The 23,190-nt window shown below is 41.2% G+C and overlaps 1 long non-coding RNA gene across 2 annotated transcripts in view; it reads right to left on the bottom strand.

The window, feature by feature from the left end:
• Positions 1-865: 865 nt before the first annotated feature.
• The window catches only part of LOC138996736 (uncharacterized), a 47,058-nt gene continuing 24,733 nt past the window's right edge, over positions 866-23,190 (bottom strand). The window contains exons 2-4 of one of the 2 annotated variants that reach the window (XR_011468854.1): positions 15,561-15,665; positions 15,017-15,039; positions 866-4,024 (exon numbers count right to left, since the gene is read on the bottom strand). This is a non-coding gene — a long non-coding RNA (uncharacterized lncRNA). The remainder of the gene's footprint in view (positions 4,025-15,016; positions 15,040-15,560; positions 15,666-23,190) is intronic. The other variant, XR_011468855.1, reaches the window with a different exon arrangement.

Raw genomic sequence — 23,190 nt, 5'->3', positions numbered from 1 at the left:
ACCAATTCTGCCCAGAGTCTGAGAGGTGGTGGAAGGAATGGTGAGGACATTATAAAAACCTCCTCCTACGTGTCCCTGCCCTCCTTACGATAGAATCACACAGCAACACCCTTCCTTTCAGACTTCAAATCCTCCCACTAGAGAGGACCGTGTTCATTCCTACCCTATTTGTCTCCAGGTAAGATACTGGCTCTTACAGACTGATGGGCTGCAGGAGGAAAGGTCTGGGTCACTTCCGGCCATGTTTCTTCCAATCTGCTACAAGAAGTGTGCCTGCTGGGTGACTGGGATGGAGGTGGGCCCTCTGGAGATGGACTGGGGACAGTAATCGTCCAACCCAACATGAGGGAGCTGTCCCCCTGTCGCTGCTTTAGCAGTCCTGGAGGTAAGGGTTGCTCTTTTGTTGTTGTTGTTTTAATTTTATTGAATTTATTAGGGTGACATCCTAATATATATAAAGAGCTAGGTGCTGTCACGACCCAATAGGCAATCAGTCACCATGAAGTGCATGGAGCACCTCTGTGTCCCCAGACCCCCAGTCCCTGAGCTGCTCACCATGAGGGGCTACTGGCTGCAGGCCGGGACTGGGGACCATTGATCAGTGGTGGTGGATTGCTTTGAGGGCTGGCCATGAGCTTAGAGATGCATTCTCCCCAGTGGCAAGGAGTGTTTTGAGGCAGTCTCGAGGCAGGGGAGTTTCACAGAACAGTCTCCGGGTTTGAGGAGCCTCCTGGAGCAGTGTCTGGGGAGGGGAGTTAAGCGGAGTGTCCAGCAGTGAGCTTCCCAGGGTAGCAGCAAGCTTCACAGAGCAGTGAAGTGGCGGGGGGCGCCTCGTGGTGCAGTCGAGGGGCCATGAGCATCATGGAGCATCCCAGAGCAAGGAGCTTTACATAGCATTGCAGGTCGGCAGAGACCATTCGATGGAGGCCAGGCTAGGACTGGGGACCCTAATCACGCAGGATTTGTGAGCATTGGGCCTCTAGTGGAGTTATAAAATTATATAGAGTTCAAATGTACCATTCTATTATACATCATCTGTATATGGTTTTGTGTGTTTAGCACCCAAAGTCAAGTCTCCTTCCATCACCAATTATCCAATTTACCCTCTTCTAATCTCATGCCTCCTTTTTCTGTGGTAATCCACCTTACTGCTTGTGTGTGATTTTTTCCCTTAATCTCTTTACCTTTTTCACCCAGTCCCCCACCCCCATCCCTCTGACAGCTGTCAGTTTATTCTCTGTATCTGAGTCTGTATGTATTTTGTTTGTTTAAGTTTGTTAGATTCTACATACAAGTGAAATTATACGGTAATTACCATTCTCTGACTGTCCCATTTAATTAGCATAAAGTTCTCCAGGTCCATTTATGCTGTTGGAAAAAATAAAATTTCATTCTTGAACCTTTTATTATTTATTTATTATTCCTTATTGATTAAGATATTACATATGTATCCTTATCACCCCATGATCCAAACCCTTTCTCATGCCACCACCCCCTGGTGTCTGTGTCCATTGGTTGTGTTTATATGCATGCATGCAAGTCCTTTGGTTGATCTCTCCCCATTACTCGCACCCTTTCCTTCCTTCCCTCTGAGGTTTGATGGTCTTATTGATGCTTCTCTGTCTCTGGATCTGTTTTTTTTCATCAGTTTATGTTGTTCGTTATATTCCAGAAATGAGTGCGATCCTGTGATATTTATCTTTTTCTGACTGGCTTATTTTGCTTAGCATAGCATTATGCTAATACTTCATTTTTAATGGTCGAATAGTATTCCATTGAATAAATGTACCACAGCTGTTTTGTATCCCTTCATCTATTGATGGGCATTTGGGTTGCTTCCATATCTTGGTTATTGTAAATAATGGTTCAATGAACATAGGCAGCAGTATTATTTTGAATTAGTGTTCCCAGTTTCTTTGTATATATCCCCAGAAGTGAAATTGCAGGGTCATAAAACAGTTCCATTTTTAATATTTGAGGAACCTCCATACTGTTCTCACAGTGGCTGCACCAATCTGCATTTCCACCAACAGTACATGCGGGCTTCCCTTTCTCCACATTCTCGCCAACACTTGTTTTATTCATGATAGCCATTCTGACAGGTGTGAGGAGATATTTCACTGTGGTTTTTATTTGCATTTCTCTGGTGATTAGTGACAATGAGCATCTTTTCATATGTCTATTGGTCCTCTGTGTGTTCTCTTTGAAGAAGTGTTTATTCAGGTCCCTCGCCCATGTATTAAGTAGACTACTGTTGTTGTTGTTTTTTTGTTGTTGTTGTTATTGCTGTTTTGTGAGGTCACTTTCTGATAAATCTGTCAGAGATGCTTCCAAGATACTCAGCTCCTCCAAACTTAATTCATAAAGGGGCCCGGCCATGCCAGGGCTTGAGAGGGACATAGAGGGTGGTCAGAGCAGGGCAGGCAGGGGCCAGTCAGCACTCAGGGACACGATGGGGCAAGGTCACCTCCCCTTGAGCTGTGTTCCCAGGACATGCCCTTGGAGGGCAGTCCTGGCAGGACCCAAGATGGACTCTGTGCAGTCACTTCCCTCAGAGCTCACTGTCCCCATGGTCTCTGAGATGAGGGGGCAGCTTGTTTCATCTTTCTTGCTTCTCTCTTTACTCTGATCCATTCATCACACCAGGTCCTGAACTGTCCCCAGGTTTCTCTCCAGCTCACTGAGTACCTCCATAGCCACCTTTCTGCATCAGAACCTCCCAACCTCCTGCTCCCCACCCCTGAGAGCTGGCCTCAGAAATGTGAAAGCTCAGTCACCTGCCTGGATGGGAACATTGGGTGCTTCTCTCCTGGGTACCTCAGCGTTGTCTCTTTTCTGTATGCGGCCCCTCAGTTGTTCTGTGGGGCAGGCCCTATCCCTGTGCCCAGGCTTGCGATGCTAAGGTAGGTGAGATGCTCCTTGTGGACAGCTGTGAAAAGTGAGGGTGGAACTCATAAGCATGACTGAGTTGTGAGAAGAGCTGAGCCTGGGGAGTAGAGAAGTCAGTCAGTACCACCGGTCAGTCCCATAGTGCTGTCCATCCCATAGGCACTGGATGTTGTAAGCTACTTGAGGAAACCCTCTGGACTTGTGCAATCTGTGCCCACCTGTGGGCAGCTGTCCACATAGAGCCAGGAAGAGTGTAGGGGCAGCTTTTTTCCAAGTGGGGTTCAGGGCTGTGCAGTTCCTTGAGCCCCCGAAAAAAGGAAGATCAAAGAAGGAAAGTTTCCTGGGCCCTGGGAGGTTGCAGAAGAATGAGGTCAGGCTCCACATGGCCATCCTGTCTCAATGTCCAGGAATCTCTGTGACTTAGTGATGTGAGAGCTATTCCGTGGAGGCTGGGATTGAGGTGCTGGCCCAAGAGCGCAAAGCCTGAAGGGGTTGGAATAGGCATGGAGGGCGTGGGATGTCCCATGACTTTGGGGTTCACTTCTAGCATGAGTCAGCCTGGGCTGCTGTACCTGTGAGCAGGTGTGCCTTGGTGCATCTTTCTGTGGTGATGGTGGAACTTCATGTGAAGAGATTTTGTCCTGTATGAACCCTGCTATCAGCACCAGGAGTCCCTATCTCTATAGAGAATCATGTTCCTGATTCACACATTGCTACTTATGAAGCACCTCTCAGGAAGGCTTACGTGTGGTAGGGTCTGTAGATGGGAGTGGAACCTGCCTGGAGACTGTTATTTCCCTCCAGGTTTTACCTTGTCCCAGGTTGAGACTTGGGCTTTCAGGTTCTCTTCTTTCCCACCTCTGAGAAGGACGATGTGGACAAACTGCTTTCTGTTGAGTGCATTTCATCTCCATCTTACCTCCTGTCTATTCCCATTGTCCATTTCAGAGTCCAGGTGCCATCCACATGACCACGTGGAGGAGGGAAAGAGCTCAGGTTCCTGTGAGCTAATCACATGCTTCCACTGGTCATTTCATGGTCACTGCCCATCTTCTGAAGAACTTGGTGTTGCCTCCACTGTCAAGATGATGCAACTGAGGCCAACCAGAGGTGGGTTCTGGTGTGGAATGTGACCCTGAGTCAACAATAACGACAATGTCAGTTCACATTTTAGAGCATATATTGACTCAATGCAGGTCTTCTAAAGACTTTCCACCTTTATCTTTGACTATTCACAAGAAACCTATTTAGAAAGTGCATCATAGCCTCATTTTCAGGAAGAAAAATTTATTCATAGTTTAATAACATAGAGGAGGGGAGGAAGGCCACTCATATTTTACATCCAGCCTGAGGGGCTCACTTTTGCCAGAACTGACAGGGTTGAAGACCTCACACTGACAAACCCAGTGTCCTTGCTCCATGCGAGGTCAATGGTGAGGGTGATGTGTCCTGGGACTGCTCCATCATCTCCAGGAGCAGGCTATTGTGATTATTGAAGAACCATGGGATGGGTCACATCTTCCCAGGTGAATATCAGTGACATGAACCAGTGAACCAATAAATGGTAGAACAGAGCCCAAGAAATGAGCTAAAAAAGAGTGAAGGGGACAGGCAGAAGCTAGCTGTGGCAGCAGAACCATGACTCTGCCCTTGGTCATTAAAGTCAACCTCCCTCTGCTGAGGGAAGGGGAGGCTTGTGTAGATGCGGAAGGGATGATGGACTGCAGGAGGGGAGCATAGATTGCTGACATTCTGGCTCTTGTGGGCCATTTGTGTTTGGTGATTATGAGAGAAACTTGAAAGGTATTCAAAATCCTCTGTATGTGAAAATGACTCTTAATACCTTAGGACCTAAGGCCCAAAGCAGGAATGACTATTTCTCTAGAGAGCAGCAAAGGGTCTCTCTGAGATATCGCTCTCAGGCCCTGGACGGACAGGGAGTCTGTCCCATGTGGACAGAATTTTCAGGACTCTGAATCTAGTTTCCATTCTCTGAGGAGATTGTAATAGATCATTCATTCATTCGTTCGTTCAGTCAGTCAGTCACCATTAATTTCTTCCTAATTAATTAAAAGCAACTGGATGTATATAAAATACCTAGTACAGTGTCTGCCATATAATATGGGCTCCAAAAATGGGCAACTGTTGTTATTACTGACCAGGAAATGGAAAGTCAGAAGGCTTAAAGCTGGAAGATCGTGGTGAAAAATTTAAAAAGCAATGCATACACCTATCAGGCTCAAATAAAAAAAACCAGTGACACCACTAAATGTTGACAAGGATGCAAATTTTTCATACATTGCTGGTAGCAATACAAAATGACCATTCTGGAAAAGTTTGGCAGTTTCTTATGAAACTAAACATGCAAATACCAAGTGATGCAGCAGTTAATTGTACCATTGTACATTTCATCCAGAGACCTTGAAACAAATTTCACAAAAACCTGTACAGGAGTGCTCTCAACAACTTTTCTCTTAAAGGTCAACCACTGGGAACAACCAAGATGTCCTTCAATGAGTAAACGGTTAATCAAACTGTAGTACCTCCACACCATGGAATGCTACTCAGTAATAAAAGAGAAAAACTATTGATATATGCAGCAACCTGGATGCATCTCAAGGCAATTATGCTGTTTTAAAAAAGTCTATTTCAAAAGGAATTGAAAGGTGAAGATGGTGGATAGTTAACATGGTGGTGTGCTGGTAGGCTAGACAGCCATCTCAGCCGGTGATTTAAGAAAATTGACTTTCGAGAGAGAAAAAATGGCAGAGGTTTAGACCCACATGTAGGTGCTTTGTCCCAGAGCAGATAAGGGCGAGCAGCTGAAACAGGTAACATACAGCCCGAATAAGCAGAGGAGATTCAGCTGAGAGACAGTCTGCAGCCAGGAAAGACAGAGAACTCCTAGAAAATGGGGACGCTTAGAGATTGAGGCTGAAACCTCCCCTGGGGCGCCGGCTCAGCCGTGAGACCGAGCCATCTTGAGTAGCTGTTACCGGCATCCAGAGATCGGCTACTAACCCCGAGGCAATGGCTCTCAAGCAGCACGACTACATGAACTCAGAGGAGCCCTGCTTCCCCCCAAGGAAAGGTTAGACTTCCCCCAAAGGTGCGGTTTGCAATTCAGGTTGGAGCAAGGAGGGCGCGCGAGTGTGCACGCGGGGGGGGGGGGGGGGGGGGGGGCCATCGTGACCCGCAAGTGGGGAAGGGCTCCCTCAGGGCTGCTGGCAGAAGGGAACACTATAAATAAGCCCATAGTTGGACTGGTTGCAAAGGGGCAGCCTCAGATCTTTCCAGCAGGCTACTTGGCACCAGGGGCCAGAGCGCATGCAGAGACTCCTCACAGATCTGGAAGGTGGAGCCCTGCGAGTTCACACAGCTTCCCAGGCTCTTCTTTACACACTTCCTCTTAAATCTGTGAGTTTGATTGTTGAACCCAGTGCATGGGATTGCCCAGTTGGGTTCCCTAGCGGAGCCTGTAGGGGAAGATTGTTTTTGGGGAGCCTGGGAAACAGAGCTGGGAGTGGCAACTGGGGAACCAGCTCTGGGCAGAGCTGGTTCAGGTACAATAGAGAACTCCTGGTCAGAGAGGACTTATAGCCTCGGAGGGCAATCCAGACACACTGCCACCCAGAGGCAGAGCAATGAACTGACTCTTCTGTAAATACAGATAAAGGCAGTATGGGGAACCAATACGGCCTGCCTTAAAATCAGGACTGTGTCTTACAACACAGAGGAACAGTGTATCAGAGGGAAAATCAACATTCTCCTGAATTCTGGGCATGCCAAAAAGAAGAGTAAAAGATCTGAAGCACCTTCATTACTGCACATTTTTATTTCTTTTAAATTATTTTTTCACCTTTTAACTAAGAAACCATTTTGTTCTTTTTTTTCCCCTTTTTTTCTCACCTGATTTTACCCTTTCAATTACTACATTTTTATTTTTAACTAGTATTATTACTGCTACCATTTTACCATTTTTTAGTGTCATTTTATTTTCTCTTTATTTTATTTTGGGACTAATGTTCTCTATTCTACATTCATCGTTCCTTTAGGAACATTTTTCTCTGCCTCAATTTTGCCTCTGTGCTAAAACCCTTTTCCCCACTTTTTCCCTTTTGTTGTCCTGTTTCTCTTACCCTACTCCAGCTTTAGATTTTCCCTATTCTTTTTACCCCCTGTCAAAATTTCACCCTACTTATATATCCTATGTCCAATCCCCTGTTCTAAATCCTTCTACACCTTTCCCTTATCTTTCTTCACTATCCAATTTTTTCTTCTTCTTTTATCTCTCTATTGTTTTATTGTTGTTTGCTTGATTGTCGAGTATATTGGTTTGTTTTTTTTAAGGATTGTTTGTGAGGTTATTCTGCTTATTCTTTTTATTTTTCTGCCCCCTCCCCCCCGTTATTTCTGTGCTTCTGTTTTCCCTTGCATAGCTTGATATTATTGGTTGTTTGTAGTTTGTATTCATCTCCAGGAATCTGTTGCTGTAATTTGTTGGGATTAATGGCAGTTCTATAGGAGTTTTCTCCTCATATAAATAGTCTCTTCCCCTCTTCTACTTCATTCTCTTTTCTCTCTTACTTTTTTTTCTTCTTCTTTTTCCCCTCCCTTTTTCCAATTTCATTTTTGCACTCCTTTTTTTTCTCTTTCTTTCTTTTTTCTCTTCTACCTTTTTCTCTTCTTTCTTCCTTATCTACTAACTCTCTTAGCTAGGGTGGCCACCTTTATTTCAGTTATTAATATCGTAAATACATTCGTGTTCAGTGCCTGGTACGTTGTGCCTTGTTGTGTTGTATTTTGTGCCTTTAAATCAACGCAACAGATCCAAGAAACAGCGGCCTCCTGATCACCACACGCTCTGCCTGGGGAACAGTTACTGTGTTTGAAGCCTCCCTCCATCAGCCAGAAGAGCCACCACAACTGTGAACAGCACCCACAAGAGGACCTGCTACCAACAGAGAAGCAGCTGCTACCACAACCGCCCAAGGAGCAACCACAACCTGAGGAGCCACTGCCACCCAGGGAGCAGCCACCGCCACCCAGGGAGCAGCCACCGCCACCCAGGGAGCAGCCACTGAACGACTCAATATCTAGATATGTCAGTGAGATCAAACATGGGTAGACAAAGAAACCTCCAAAGGAAAGAAAAGGAGGACTCACCAGGAAAGAAGCTAAGTGAGACAGAGGCATGCAACATGACAGAAAAAGAATTCAGAATAAGGGTCCTAGAGTGCATACACTGGATGGAGGAAAAAAATCAATACCATATGCAAGAAACTAGAAGAAACAGATGAAAAAATCAACAACTTAAGTAAGACCCAAGAAGAAATGAAGAGCGATATAGCTGCAATAAAAAACACCATTGAAAGTATCAACAGTAGACTAGGAGAAGCGGAGGACCAAATTAATGAATTAGAAGACAAGGAAGCAAAACACACACAAACTGTACTGCAATTGGAGAAAAAAATTAAAAGACAGGAGGAGAGCCTAAGGGAGCTTTGGGACAACATGAAATGAAACAACATACGAATAATAGGGGTGCCAGAACAACAGAAAGATGAACAAGGATTAGAAAACCTATTCGAAGAAATAATATCAGAAAACTTCCCTGAGGTGGGGAAGAAAAAAGTCATGCAAGCCCAGAGAGTCCCAAACAAGGTGAACCCAAAAAGACCCACACCAAGACACATCATAATTACCATGGCAAATGTTCAGGACAAAGAGAGAATCTTACAGGCTGCAAGAGAGAGACGGAAAGTTACATACAAGGGATCTCCCATTAGATTATCAAATGATTTCTCAACAGAAACACATCAGGCCAGAAAAGACTGGACGGAAATTTACAAAGTGATGCAAAGCAAAGGACTGAATCCAAGAATACTCTATCTAGCAAGGCTATCATTCTAAATTGAAGGGTAAATAAGAAGCTTCACAGACAAAGAAGGGCTAAGGGAGTTTATCACCACCAAGCCAGCCATGCAAGAAATGCTACAGGGACTGGTGTAAAAAGAAGAAATATGAAACTCAGAGAGAAAACAGCCACACACACAAAAAGAAATGGCTACAAACAAGTACCTTTCAATAATAACTTTAAACGTAAATGGACTAAATGCTCCATCCAAAAGACATCGAGTGGCTGAATGGATAAAAAAACATGACCCATACATCTGCTGTCTACAAGAGACCCACCTCATTAGAAGGGACTCATACAGACTGAAAGTGAAGGGGTGGAAAAATATATTTCAGGCAAATGGAAAGGAAAAGAAAGCTGGGGTAGCAATACTTATATTGGACAAAATACATCTCAAAGTGAAGGCCATAACAAGAGATAAGGAAGCCACTTCATAATACTAAAGGGATCAATACAACAAGAAGATATAACCCTGGTAAACATATATGCACCCAATGCAGGAGCACCCAAATTCATAAAAAAAGTCCTGGAAGATATCAAAGGAGAGATCGACAACAATACAATCATAGTAGGGGACTTTAATACACCACTGACATCACTCGATAAATACTCTAGACAAACAATCAGCAAAGAAGCAGCAATCCTAAATGACTCACTAGATCAGATGGACTTAATTGACATCTTCAGAACACTTCACCCCAAAGCCATGGAATATACATTCCACTCAGGTGCTCATTGGACATATTCAAAAATAGACCACATATTGGGTCACAAGCAAAGTTTCCACAAATTCAAGAAGATTGAAATAAAAAAAAGCATCTTCTCAGACCACGATGGCATAATGTTAGAAATAAACTACAATAAAAACAACCCAAAATACTCAAACACTTGAAAGCTGAATAGCATGTTATTAAATATTGATTGGGTTACCAATGAGATCAAAGAAGAAATTATAAACATCCTAGACACTAAGGACAATGAAAACACAACAATCTAAAACCTATGGGACAGAATGTAACCAGTCCTGAGAGGGAAGTTTATAACTCTACAGGCCTATTTCAAGAAACAAGAAGAAATGGTAGTAAATCATCTAACTCTTCAACTCACAGAATTAGAAAGAGAGCAATGAGAAAACCCCAGAGTGAGCAGAAGGAAGGAGATAATAAAGATTAGAGCAGAAATAAATGACATAGAGACCAAAAAATCAATACAGAAAATCAATGAAACCAAGAGCTTGTTCTTTGAAAGGATAAACAAGATTGACAAACCTCTAGCCAGGCTCACCAAGAAGCAAAGAGAGAGGACCCAAATAAAGAAAATCAGAAACGATAGAGGCGAAATAGCAATAGACCCCACAGAAATACAAATGATTGTTAAACAATACTACAGACAACTCTACTCCAACAAACTTGACAACCTGGAGGAAATGGACAAATTCCTAGAAAAATTCAACGTTCCAAAACTCAATCAGGAAGAATCTAAAAATCTCAACAGGCCAATAACTATGGAAGAAATTGAAGCAGTCATCAAAAAGCTTCCAGCAAACAAAAGCCCAGGACCAGACAGCTTCTCAGGGGAGTTTTACTAAACTTTCAAGGAAGAACTAAAACCTATCCTCCTCAGACTACTACAAAAAATTCAAGAGGGAGGAACACTTCCAAGCTCATTCTATGAAGCCAGCATCACCCTAATACCAAAACCAGGTAAAGACAACACAATGAAAGAGAATTACAGGCCAATATCCCTCATGAACATAGATGCCAAAATCCTCAACAAAATCTTAGCAAATCGGATCCAGCAATATATCAGAAGGATCATACACCATGACCAAGTAGGATTTATCCCAGGGATGCAAGGATGGTACAACATCCGTAAATCAATAAATGTGATACTTCACATAAACAAATTGAAAGAAAAAAACCACATGGTCATATCAAATGATGCAGAAAAAGCATTCGACAAAATCCAACACCCATTTTTGATAAAAACTCTCAGAAAGGTGGGAATAGAAGGATCATACCTCAACATAATAAAAGCCATATATGACAGGCCCACAGCCAACATCATACTCAATGGACAAAAAAACTAACACCATTTCCCCTAAGAACAGGAAAAAGACAGGGGTGCCCACTCTCACCACTCCTGTTCAACATAGTACTGGAAGTATTAGCCATTGCAATTAGACAAGAAGAAGAAATAGAAGGTATCCAAATTGGAAAAGAAGAAGTAAAACTGTCCTTATTTGCAGACGACAGGATACTATACATAAAAGAACCTAGAGAGTCCATCAAAAAACTACTAGACTTAATACATGAATTTGGCAATGTAACAGGATCCAAAATTAACCCCAAGAAGTCTGAGGCATTTCTATACACCAATAGTGAACTGTCAGAAAGAGAGATTATAAAAACAATTCCATTTACCATCGCACCAAAAAAATTAAGCTACCTAGGAATAAACTTAACTAAAGAGGTAAAAGACTTCTACTCAGAAAACTACAGGACGTTGAAAAAAAGAGATAGAGGAAGACATAAAGAGAAGGAAGAACATACCATGTTCTTGGATTGGTAGAATCAACTTCATGAAAATGTCCATTCTACCCAAAGCAATCTATAAATTCAACGCATTTCCCATTAAAATACCAATGGCCTACTTCAAAGACCTAGAACGAACTCTCCAAAAATTCATCTGGAATAAAAAAGACCCCAAAGAGCTGCAGTGATCCTGAGAAAGAACAAAGTAGGTGGGATCTCCATGCCAGATATCAAGCTGTATTACAAAGCCACTGTTCTCAAAACTGCCTGGTACTGGCACAAGAACAGACATATAGATCAATGGAATAGAATAGAGAGTCCAGAAATTAGCCCGAACCAATATGCTCAATTAATATTTGACAAAGGAGTCAAGAACATACAATGGAGCCAAGATAGTCTCTTCAATAAATGGTGTTGGGAAAATTGGACAGATATATGCAAGAAAATAAAACTAGACCACCAACTTACACCATACACAAGAATAAACTCAAAATGGATTAAGGATTTAAATGTACGACAGGAAACCATAAAAATTCTAGAAGAATCCAAAGGCAACAAAATCTCAGACATATGCCAAAGCAATTTCTTCATTGATACAGCTCCTAGGGCAGTTGAAACTAAAGAGAAAATGAACAAATGGGACTACATCAAAATAAAAAGCTTCTGCACAGCAAAAGAACCCATCAACAAAACAACAAGAAAACCCACTGCGTGGGAAAACATATTTGCCAACGTCATATCTGATAAGGGCCTAATCTCCAAAATTTATAGCAACTCATACAACTTAACAAAAAGAAGATAAACAATCCAATCAAAAAATGGGCAAAGGATCTAAATAGACACTTTTCAAAAGAGGACATTCAGAAAGCCAAGAGACATATGAAAACATGCTCAAAGTCACTAATCATCTGAGAGATGCAAATCAAAACAACAATGAGGTACCATCTCACACCTGTCAGACTGGCTATCAACAACAAATCAACAAACGACAACTGCTGGAGAGGATGTGGAGAAAAAGGAACACTTGTGCACTGCTGGTTGGAATGCAGACTGGTGCAGCCACTATGAAAACAGCGTGGAGTTTCCTCAAAAAGCTGAAAATGGAACTCCCATTTGACCCTGTGATCCCACTTCTAGGAATATATTCCAAGAAACCAGAAACACCAATCAGAGAGGGTATGTGCACCCATATGTTCATAGCAGCACAATTCACCATAGCTAAGATCTGGAAACAGCCTAAGTGCCCATCAGTAGATGAATGGATTAGAAAACTGTGGTACATCTACACGATGGAATACTATGCTGCTGTTAAAAAGAAGGAACTCTTACCATTTGCAACAGCATGGATGGAACTGGAGAGCATTATGCTAAGTGAAATAAGCCAGTCAATGAAGGAAAAATACCACATGATCTCACTCATTCATGGATAATGAAGACCATTACAAACTTTTGAACAATAATAGATACAAAGGCAGAGCTGCCTCAAACTGATTGTCAAACTGCAGTGGGAAGGCCAGGGAGGGTTGGGGGGCAGGAGGGAGGGGAGTAAGAGATCAACCGAAGGACTTGTATGCATGCATATAAGTATAACCAAAGGACATAAGACACTGGGGGGTAAGGGAGGCCAGGGGATTGTCAAGGGCGGGGGTGGGGGGTAGGAAGGACACATATGTAATACCCTTTGTAATACTTTAGCAATAAAAAAAAGAAAATTGACTTTCTTTAAGGAAAGGGGTGGGATACCCAAAGGGAAGGGCTGCACAGCACTGAGCCAAGGGAACACTGGGTTAATGATGGCAGCAACCAGGAGCTGGAGTTCCATCCTTATATGCAGTCACTGGTGGGAAATTTGTTGTTAGTGTTTCTGAGGGCTGAACTGCTAGGCTTGGAATGTGGAGGGAATGCAGGTGGGTGATCAGGTGCCTTAAGGACAGTTTCCATCCCTTTTATGGTCTGACTCCTGGTGTCCAGCGAGTTTTCCTGGTCTTTTGTTCTCCTGTGGCAGGAAGCTTAGAAATGGCCATCAAGGATTATATTGCCCAATAGTCCCAACAGGCATAATACATGATATATAAGTCTATTTATATAATGTTTGAAATAACAAAACTATAAAGAATGAGAACAGATTGCTAAAAGTTACTTGGTTGCCAGAGGGTATGTTGGAGGCAGTGGATGGGAACAAAGTTGGGTATGGCTATACTAGGCTGGGAAGGGTCCTGGTGGTGCTGGAACTGTTTTGTATCTTGAGTCTGGTGGTAGACACACTAGCCTACACAGGTGACAAAATTTCACAGAAATAAACACACACACACACACACACACACACATCTGCAAAACTGGTGAGATCTGAATCACATGAGTGGACCTCATCAATGTCAATTTCCTCCTTGTGGTATCCTACTATAGTTTAGTACCCAGTTAGGGGAAACTGGTTGGAGGGTACACTGGATGTCTCTGCATTATTTCTTACAACTGGTTATGAATCTGCAATTATCACAGAGTAAAATATTTAATTTAAATATAAGTTTATGATTTTTACTTTCCACAAGAAGACTCAAAATAGCTGTTTTCTTGTGCATGAGACAATATCAGTCTTTCTAGTGACAGCTAACAATTTCTCATTTATTAACTCATATTCATCCCAATAATCCTATGATGTTAGCAATATCTTCACCCCATTTTGCAGATAAGGAAACTGAATTACAAAAAAGGTTAGTGACTAGTCATTTTCACACACCTAGTTAGAGGCTAGGAAGGGATTTGCATCCTAATACACGGGCTCCAGAGCCAGTCTACTACTCCTCTAACCCAAAAGTCTGCAAGAATTCTCTAATAAAACAGAACCCGCCAAGCCCTGGCTGGTTTTTCTCCGTAGTTAAAGCATCAGCCCTGGGACTAAGTTCGCAGGTTTGACTTCTTGTCAAGGGCAACCAGTCAATGTGTCTCTCTCACATCAATGTTTCTCTATCTCAAAAATAAACAAGTGAAACTACATCAAAATGAAAAGCTTCTGCACAGCAAAAGAAACCATCAACAAAATGAAAAGGAAGTCCACTATACAGGAGGACATATTTGGCAATGATACATCTGATAAAAGTTATATATCCAAAATATATTAGGGACTCATACAACTTAACAAAAGGGAGACAAATAACCCAATAAAAAATGAGCAAAGGACTTAAATAGACACTTCTCCACAATGGATATACAGATTGCCAAAAGTCATATGAAATAATGTTCAAAGTCACTGATCCCCAGAGAGATGCAAATTAAAACAACAATGAGGTATCACCTCATATCTGTCAGAATGGCTACCATTAACAAATCAACAAACAGCAAGTGCTGGAGAGGATGTGGAGAAAAGGGAAGCTTAGTACACTGCTGATGGGAATGGATACTGGTGCAGCCATTTTGAAAAACAGTATGGAGTTTCCTCAAAAAATTAAATATGGAACTGCTATTTGACTAATGATCCCACTTCTAGGAATATATCCCTAAGAAACACAAAACATCAATCAGAAAGAATGTATGCACACCTATGCTCATAACAGCACAATTCACAGTAGCTAAGATCTGGAAACAGCCTAAGTGCCCATCAATAGATGAGTGGATATAAAAGCTGTGGTCCATTTATGCCATGGAATACTATGCAGAAGTAAAAAGAAGAATCTCTTACCCTTTGAGACAGGATGGAGGGACCTGGAGAGAATCATACAAAGTGAAATAAGTGAGTCAGAGAAAGAGAAGTATCACATGATTGCACTCATATGTGGAATTTAAGTAACAAAATAAACTGATGAACAGAGCGGATCCAGAGATATAGATGAACAGAGTGAATCCAGAAGCATGGAACAGAGGGTGGAATTTCAGAGGTAAGGCAGGGGAAGGTGGTTGGGTGGGAGGTAATCAACCAAAGACCTTGCATGCATATCTGGAAACCCATGGACACAGACAAAGGGGGTGAAGGCCTTGGGCGGAGGTGGGGAGTGGGGTGGGCTAGAGTGGTCAATGGGGGGAAAAGAGAGACATATGTAATACTTTCAACAAAAAAGAATTATTTAAAAAGTGTTTATCTCTCTCTTCTCCACTCTCTCTCTCCCCTCCTTCCAAACACTCTAAAAGTCAAAGGAAAAAATATCCTCAGGTGAGGATTAAAAAAATCTACTATGAAGAGTTATTTAGTTACTATTGAGTAGAACAGCATATTGATTTCCCCTTACCTTTTATTCAGTGAACTTCCTGTCCAAAGGCAAAATGAAGAGTTTATGGTATCACTCCAGTTTGGGTCAATTGGATGTAGCTTGGTAGCACAGTTTTCCCAGGACCTGTTTGTACAAATAAGTCTATGAGTATTTGCTGAAATTGTTTTTTTAAGGCTGGTATGTAGCAAATATTCATCAGTGTGTTCTGAGTGCTCAAAGAAATGTATAATGTTTTAATTTCATATTCAAGATGTGGCAGAGAGAGGAAAAAATGGCGACCTGCAGGAAGGTAGGATGGGAGAGTGTGAGAGCGCAAGGAAGTGATAGAGGAGTGTGTGGACATGTGTGGTGTGTGTGTGTATGAGCTAGGGACAGTTCGATTCTGCAGGTCTTCTAAGGGGCTGCTAAACCATGCAGTCTTAGATGGAGGAGACCTGCTCCCTGCGCTGACACTCCTGGGCAGCCAGCACTGGCACAGCGCCCACGCCATCTTGAGAAACAAAGCTGCTCAAGACTAGGATCCTGGCCTTAGCACCGCCCAGTCTGATCTCAGACGCATACCAGGACCCTGCAGCCACTTGGGACAGAGACCTGTGACCACAGCTACAGACCCATGGACACCAAAATTCCAGAAATCTCTGCGGCAGATCTGTGAGTTACAGAGCCCATCCCCTTCCCCGCAGGCTTGTGGGTAGCGCCATAGTAACTGATAGAGCCACCCCTTGCCTGGGCCTTGGTGCTGCTACAGGAACTTTAGCCTGGAAGTGCAGGAGCACCTAGGAACTGATCCCACACAACACCGGCTATAGGTGCCCTGGTCTGGAGGCTAACGCGCAAACACCGGGAACAGGTCCTGCTGCAGTGCTGGCTACAGGTGCCCTGGCCTGGGAGCTAATGTGTGAACACCGGGAATGGGTTCTGGATGCAGTGCAGGCTACAGGAGCCCTGGCCTGGGAGCTAAAGTGCAAACACCAGGAATTTGTCCCATGTAGCGTGGGCCCAGGTACCCCGATTCTCTGGGCAGGAGGCAGCACCGAGCACCAGTGACTTGACTGTGTTTCTTATCACCTGTGCCTGGGATTCCTGATTCTATGTGAATTCATACTAAGAGCCAGTGACTCCAATTCTTGGTGCAGGGGCACACAGGGACCCTGATTCTCAATGAGAGGTCGCACAAAGAAACAGACTCTGATACTGGATTCTTGGGGAACTCTGACTCCTGGCACATGCTAGGGGGCTATGATTTTCAACACACTCCAGGGGGGTCTCAACTTCAGCACGGTGCAGGCAGGGTCCCTGATTCTAAGGGCGCACATGAGGCCACATTGAGCGCTGGCAACACTGACTCTGAGAGAGCCTGGTTCCCACCAACCCATAGCAACCACACATCTTAGTGTCAGAACTCTTCAGTGACACTAGGGTGGTGTGAGGCTCCCACTGCACACGGCCCAGGCCCACGCAACTCGACATTTTAACCATTGGGAGATAATCAAAATGAAGAGAAGACACAACACCCAGAGGAAAGAAAATGAGGAGTCGCCAAAAAGGGGAATTAATGAAATTGAAGCATGCAACATGACAGAAAAAGAATTCAGAGTAATGGTTGTACAATTCATTCACCAGATGGATGAGAAAAATCAACAAACTATGCAAGAATGAGGAAGAAATGAAAAGTGATGTAGCTATAATAAAAAACACCATGGAAGGTTTCAACAGCAGACTAGAAGAAGCAGAGGACTGAATTAGTGAGTTAGAAGATAATGTAGAGAAACAAGCTCAATCTGAACAGCAACTGAAGAAAAAAATTAAAAAGCAGGAGGAGAGCCTAAGGGTAGCTTTGGGACAACATGAAATGAAGTAACATATGCATAATAGGGCTGCCAGAAGGACAAGAAGAGCAGCAAGGATTATAAAATCTATTTGAAGAAATAATGACAGAAAATTTCCAAGATATGGGGAAGAAAAAAGTTACACAAGTACAGAGAGTCCCAAGCAAGATGAACCCCAAAAGACCCACACCAAGACACATCATAATAATGATGGCAAATGTACAAAACAAAGAGAGAATCTTAAAGGCTGCAAGAGAGAGACAGAGAGTCACCTACAAAGGATCCCCCATCAGATTATCAAATGATTCCTCAACAGAAACACATCAGGCCAGAAAAGAATGGACAGAAATTTACAAAGTGATGCAAATCAAAGGACTGAATCTAAGAATACTCTATCCAGCAAGGCTATCATTCAAAATTGAAGGGGAAATCAGGAGCTTTGCAGACAAAAAAAGGCTAAGGGAGTTTATCACTACCAAGCCAGCAATGCAAGAAATGCTAAAGGGAATGCTGTAAAAAGCACAAGTATAAAGGTAAGAAAAAAGTTACACAAGGAACACAGGCACAAAAATAAAAATGACTACAAGCAAGTAACTTTCAATAATAACATTAAATGTAAATGGACTAAATGCTCCAATCAAAAGACATCGAGTGGCTGAATGGATAAAAAGACATGACCCATATATATGCTGTCTACAAGAGACCCAACTCAGAAAAAGGGACTCACATGGACTGAAAGTGAAGGGATGCAAAAATATCTTTCAGGAAATGGAAAAAAAGCTGGGCTAGCAATACTTATATCTGACAAAATAGGCCTCAAAGTGAAGGCCATAACAAGAGATAAGGAAGGCCACTTCATAATACTAAAGGGATCGATTCAACAAGAGAATATAACCCTTATAAACATATGCACCCAATGCAGGAGCACCAAAATATATAAAAAACCTCCTGGAAAATAACAAGGGAGAGATCAACAACAACACAATCATAGCAGGGGACTTAAACACACCACTGACATCACTGGATAAATCTTCTAGAAAAAAAATCAGTAAAGAAACAGCAATTCTAAATGACTCACTAGATCAGATGGAACTAATTGACATCTTCAGAGCATTTCACCCCAAAGCCATGGAATATACGTTCTTCTCAAGTGCACATGGGACATTTTCAAAAATAGACCACATGTTGGGTCACAAGCAAAGTCTACCCAAATTCAAGAAGATTGAAATCATACCAAGCATCTTCTTAGATCACAATGGCATAATATTAGAAATAAACCACAATAAAAACAACCCAAAATACTCAAACACTTGGAAGCTGAATAGCATGTTACTAAATAATGATTGGGTTACCAGTGAGATCAAAGAAGAAATTAAAAACACCCTGGAAACTAATGACAATAACAGTACAACAATCCAAAATCTATGGACACAATGAAGGCAGTCCTGAGAGGGAAGTTTATAGCAATACAAGCCTACCTCAAAAAACAAGAAAAAATGATAGTAAATCATTTCACTTTACAACTAAAAGAATTAGAAAGAGAACAACAAAAAAATCCTAGAGTGAGCAGAAGAAAGGAGATAATAAAGATCAAAGCAGAAATAAATGACATAGAGACCAAAAAAAAAAAAAAAAAAAAAAAAAAAAAAAAAAAAAAAAAAAACAGTGCAAAAGATCAATGAAACCAAGAGCTGATTCTTTTAAAGGATAAACAAAATTGATGAACCTCTAGCCAGGCGAGCCAAGAAGCAAAGAGAGAGGACTCAAATAAACAAAATCAGAAGTGAAAGAGGCGAAATAACAACAGACCCCTCAGACATTCAAAGAATTTTTTAAAAATACTATGAACAACTCTACTCTAACAAACTTGAAAACCTGGAGGAAATGGACATATTCCTTGAAATATACAATCTTCCAAAACTCAATCCAGAGGATTCTAAGATTCTCAACAGGCCAATAACTATGGAAAAAATTGAAGCAGTCATCAAAAAGTTCCCAGAAAACAAATGCCCAGGGCCAGAAGGCTTCAAGAGGAGTTTTCCCAAACATTCAAGGAAGAACTAAAACATATCCTCCGCAGACTATTCCAAAAAATTCAAGAAGAAGGAGCACTTCTCAGCTCATTCTATGAAGCCAGCATCACCCTAATACCAAAACCAGGTAAAGACAACACAATGAAAGAGAATTATAGGCCAATATCCCTCATGAACATAGATGCCAAAATACTCAACAAAATTCTAGCAAATTGGATCCAGCAATACATCAGAAAGATCATACACCATGACCAAGTAGGATTTATCCCAGGGGTGCAAGGATGGTACAATATCCAAAAATCAATAAACGTGATACATCACATAAACAAATTGAGAGATAAAAACCACATAGTCATATCAATTGATGCAGAAAAAGCATTTGACAAAATCCAACACCCATTTTTGATAAAAACTCCCAGCAAGGTAGGAATAGAAGGATCATACCTCAACATAATAAAAGCCATATATGACAAACCCACAGCCAACATCATACTCAATGGCCAAAAACTAAAACCATTTCCCCTGAGAACAGGAAAAAGACAGGGATGCCCACTCTCACCACTCCTGTTCAACATAGTACTGGAAGTATTAGCCATTGCAATTAGACAAGAAGAAGAAATAGAAGGCATCCAAATTGGAAAAGAAGAAGTAAAACTGTCCTTATTTGCAGATGACATGATATTATACATAATAAACCCTAAAGACTCCATCAAAAAACTATTAGACTTAATAAATGAATTTGTCAATATAGCAGGATACAAAATTAATGCCAAGAAATCTAAGGCATTTATGTATACTAATAGTGAACTTACAGAAAGGGAGACTAAAATAGGAATCCCATTTACCATCGCATCAAAAAAAATTAAGATACCTAGGAATAAACTTAGCTAAGGAGGTAAAAGACTTATATGTGAAAAACTACAGGGAACTGAAAAAAGAGATAGAGGAAAACATAAACAGATGGAAGAACATACCATGTTCATGGATTGGTAGAATCAACATCATCAAAATGTTCATACTACCCAAAGAAATCTATAGATTCAATGCAATCCCTATTAAATTACCAATGACGTGTTTCACAGATCTAGAATGAATGTTTCAAAAATTCATCTGAAATAAAAAAAAAACTCGAATAGCTGCAGCATTCCTGAGAAAGAAGAACAAAGTAGGTGGGATCTCAATACCAGATATCAAACTGTATTACAAAGCCACTGTTGTTAAAACAGCTTGGTACTGGCACAAGAACAGACTTATAGATCAATGGAATAGAATAGAGATCCCAGAAATCGACCCAAACCACTATGCCCAATTAATATTCGACAAAGGAGGCAAGAGCAAACAATGGAGTCAAGACAGTCTCTTCAATAAATGGTGTTGGAAAAATTGGACAAATACAGGTAAAAAGATGAAACTAGACCACGAACTCACACCATATACAAAAATAAACTCAAAATGGATAAAAGACTTAAACATAAGACTGGAAACCATAAAAATACTAAAGGAATCCACAGGCAGCGAAATCGCAAACATATGCCGAAGGAAATTCTTCTCTGATACTGCTCCTAGGGCAATGGAAACTAAAGAGAAAATAAACAAATGGGACTACATCAAAATAAAAAGCTTTTGCACAGCAAAGGAAACCATCAACAAAACAACAAGGAAGTGTACTGCATGGGAGGACATATTTGCCAATGATATCACCGATAAGGGTTTAGTCTCCAACATTTACAGGGAACTCACGAAACTTAACAATAGGAAGATAAACAATCCAATCAAAAAATGGGCAATGGACCTAGATAGACACTTTTCGAAAGAAGACATACAGAAGGCCAAAAGACATATGAAAACATCCCCAAAGTCACTAATTATACAAGAGATGCAAATCAAAAGGACAATGCGGTATCATCTCACACCTGTCAGGATGGCTATCATCAACAAATCAACAAACAACAAATGTTGGAGAGGATGTGGAGAAAAACGAACCCTTCTGCACTGCTTGTGGGAATGCAGACTGTGCAGCCACTATGGAAGACAATGTGGAGTTTCCTCAAAAAACTAAAAATGGAACTCCCATTTGACCCAGTGATCCCACTTCTAGGAATATATCTCAAGAAGCCAAAACACCAATCAGAAAGGATATATGCACCCATATGTTCATAGCAGCACAATTCACCATAGCTAAGATTTGGAAACAGCCTAAGTGCCCATCAGTAGTTGAGTGGATTAGAAAACTGTGGGACATCTACACAATAGAATACTATGCTGTGGTAAAAAAGAAAGAACTCTTGCCTTTTGCAACAGCATGGATGGAACTGGAGAGCATTATGCTAAGTGAAATAAGCCAGTCAGAGAAAGATAAATACCACATTATCTCATTCATTTGTGGAATATAGAGAACAACATAGACTGATGAACAGGGTCAGATCCAAAGACAGAGAAACAGCAATCAGACTATTAATCCCCAGAGGAAGAGTAGGAGAGGGTGGGGGTAAGAAGAGATCAACCAAAGGACTTTTATGCATGCATATAAACCAAACCAATGGACATGGACAACAGGGGGATGAGAGCATGAGTGGGGGGTGGAGAGAATGGAGGTTAATGGGGGGGATGATGACAAATTTGTAATTCCTTAACTAATAAAGAATTTAAATATTAAAAAAAAGATGTAGCAGAGAAAGGTATTGTCACACAAATGATAAATGAGAGTGAGCACAAAGGGAATAAAGCTGAGGAAATTCATTTTAGAAAATTTAATCTGTGTTACTGTGCACTTATTTTAATATTTTTAACTATACTACTTAATTTTTATTATTTGATTCATATTTATTCTTTGCTTTTGTATTAGGTCTTATGTATCTTTATTATAATTTTTATTGTAGTTTATTTTATATATTTGTATTGAAAGAGTTTTTATATTGTATATTACTCTTTTATTAAGTTATCCTAATATCTATCTTTAATAACTTTTACCTCCGTTCGTTCATTTATATATTTTATATTCATATATTATCGTATCATGTTCCTTTATATTTTATCTTATGCTTTCTTTTTGTCTTTTGTCTTATTTACCTTCCCTATTAAATTTTTTATTTTCATTTTTAAATTTTGTATATTTTATCTATATTTTTAATTAATCATGCTCCTTTATATTTTATATTATGCTTTCTCTTTCTTGTTTTTCTTACTCATCTTTATCATAAATTTTCATTTTGGTTTATTATTAGCTTATTTTAATTTTATGTATTTTGTTTTATTGTGTTTTTTTTATATTTTATAAATAAAACCATATTTTATTTTTATGTCATTTGTTTTACCATGTTCCTATATTTTTTCCTTGACCACATACACAAAATTAGAAATTAATTGTGAAAGAATGCCTTTAAAATGGAATTGCGGAGAGAAACCAAGATGGCGGCATAGGTAAACACGGGAGTTTGCTGCCTCGAACAACCACTTCAAAAATACAACTAAAAGACGGAACGGACATCATCCAGAACCACAGGAAAGCTGGCTGAGTGGATGTTCTACAACTAGGAGGAAAGAGAAAAGCATACCGAGGCTCAGAGGAGGCGCAGTACTGAAGTAAAATACTAAGGTGCGGAGTGCATGCAGAGCGGGCTGGAGGCTGAGGTCGCGGTTGTCGTTTTCAATCAGGAGGGAGTCTCAGGCTCTGAGCTCCAGTTCCAGGCGAGCCTCTAAGGACCCACACTCATATGGGAGAAGCGGGACTGTCTGGCATTGCTCAGAACCCTAGGGCAGCTTTCTCTCCGTGGGGCTTGCAGCGAC

This window comes from Myotis yumanensis, unplaced genomic scaffold (assembly GCF_028538775.1).
Source record: "Myotis yumanensis isolate MYYU_CA2020_CCGP unplaced genomic scaffold, mMyoYum1.0.hap1 SCAF_18, whole genome shotgun sequence".
NCBI classification, from domain to species: Eukaryota; Metazoa; Chordata; class Mammalia; order Chiroptera; family Vespertilionidae; genus Myotis; species Myotis yumanensis.
The sequence above is the reverse complement of the archived record's forward strand: the minus strand, read 5'-3'. Positions and strand labels throughout refer to the sequence as shown.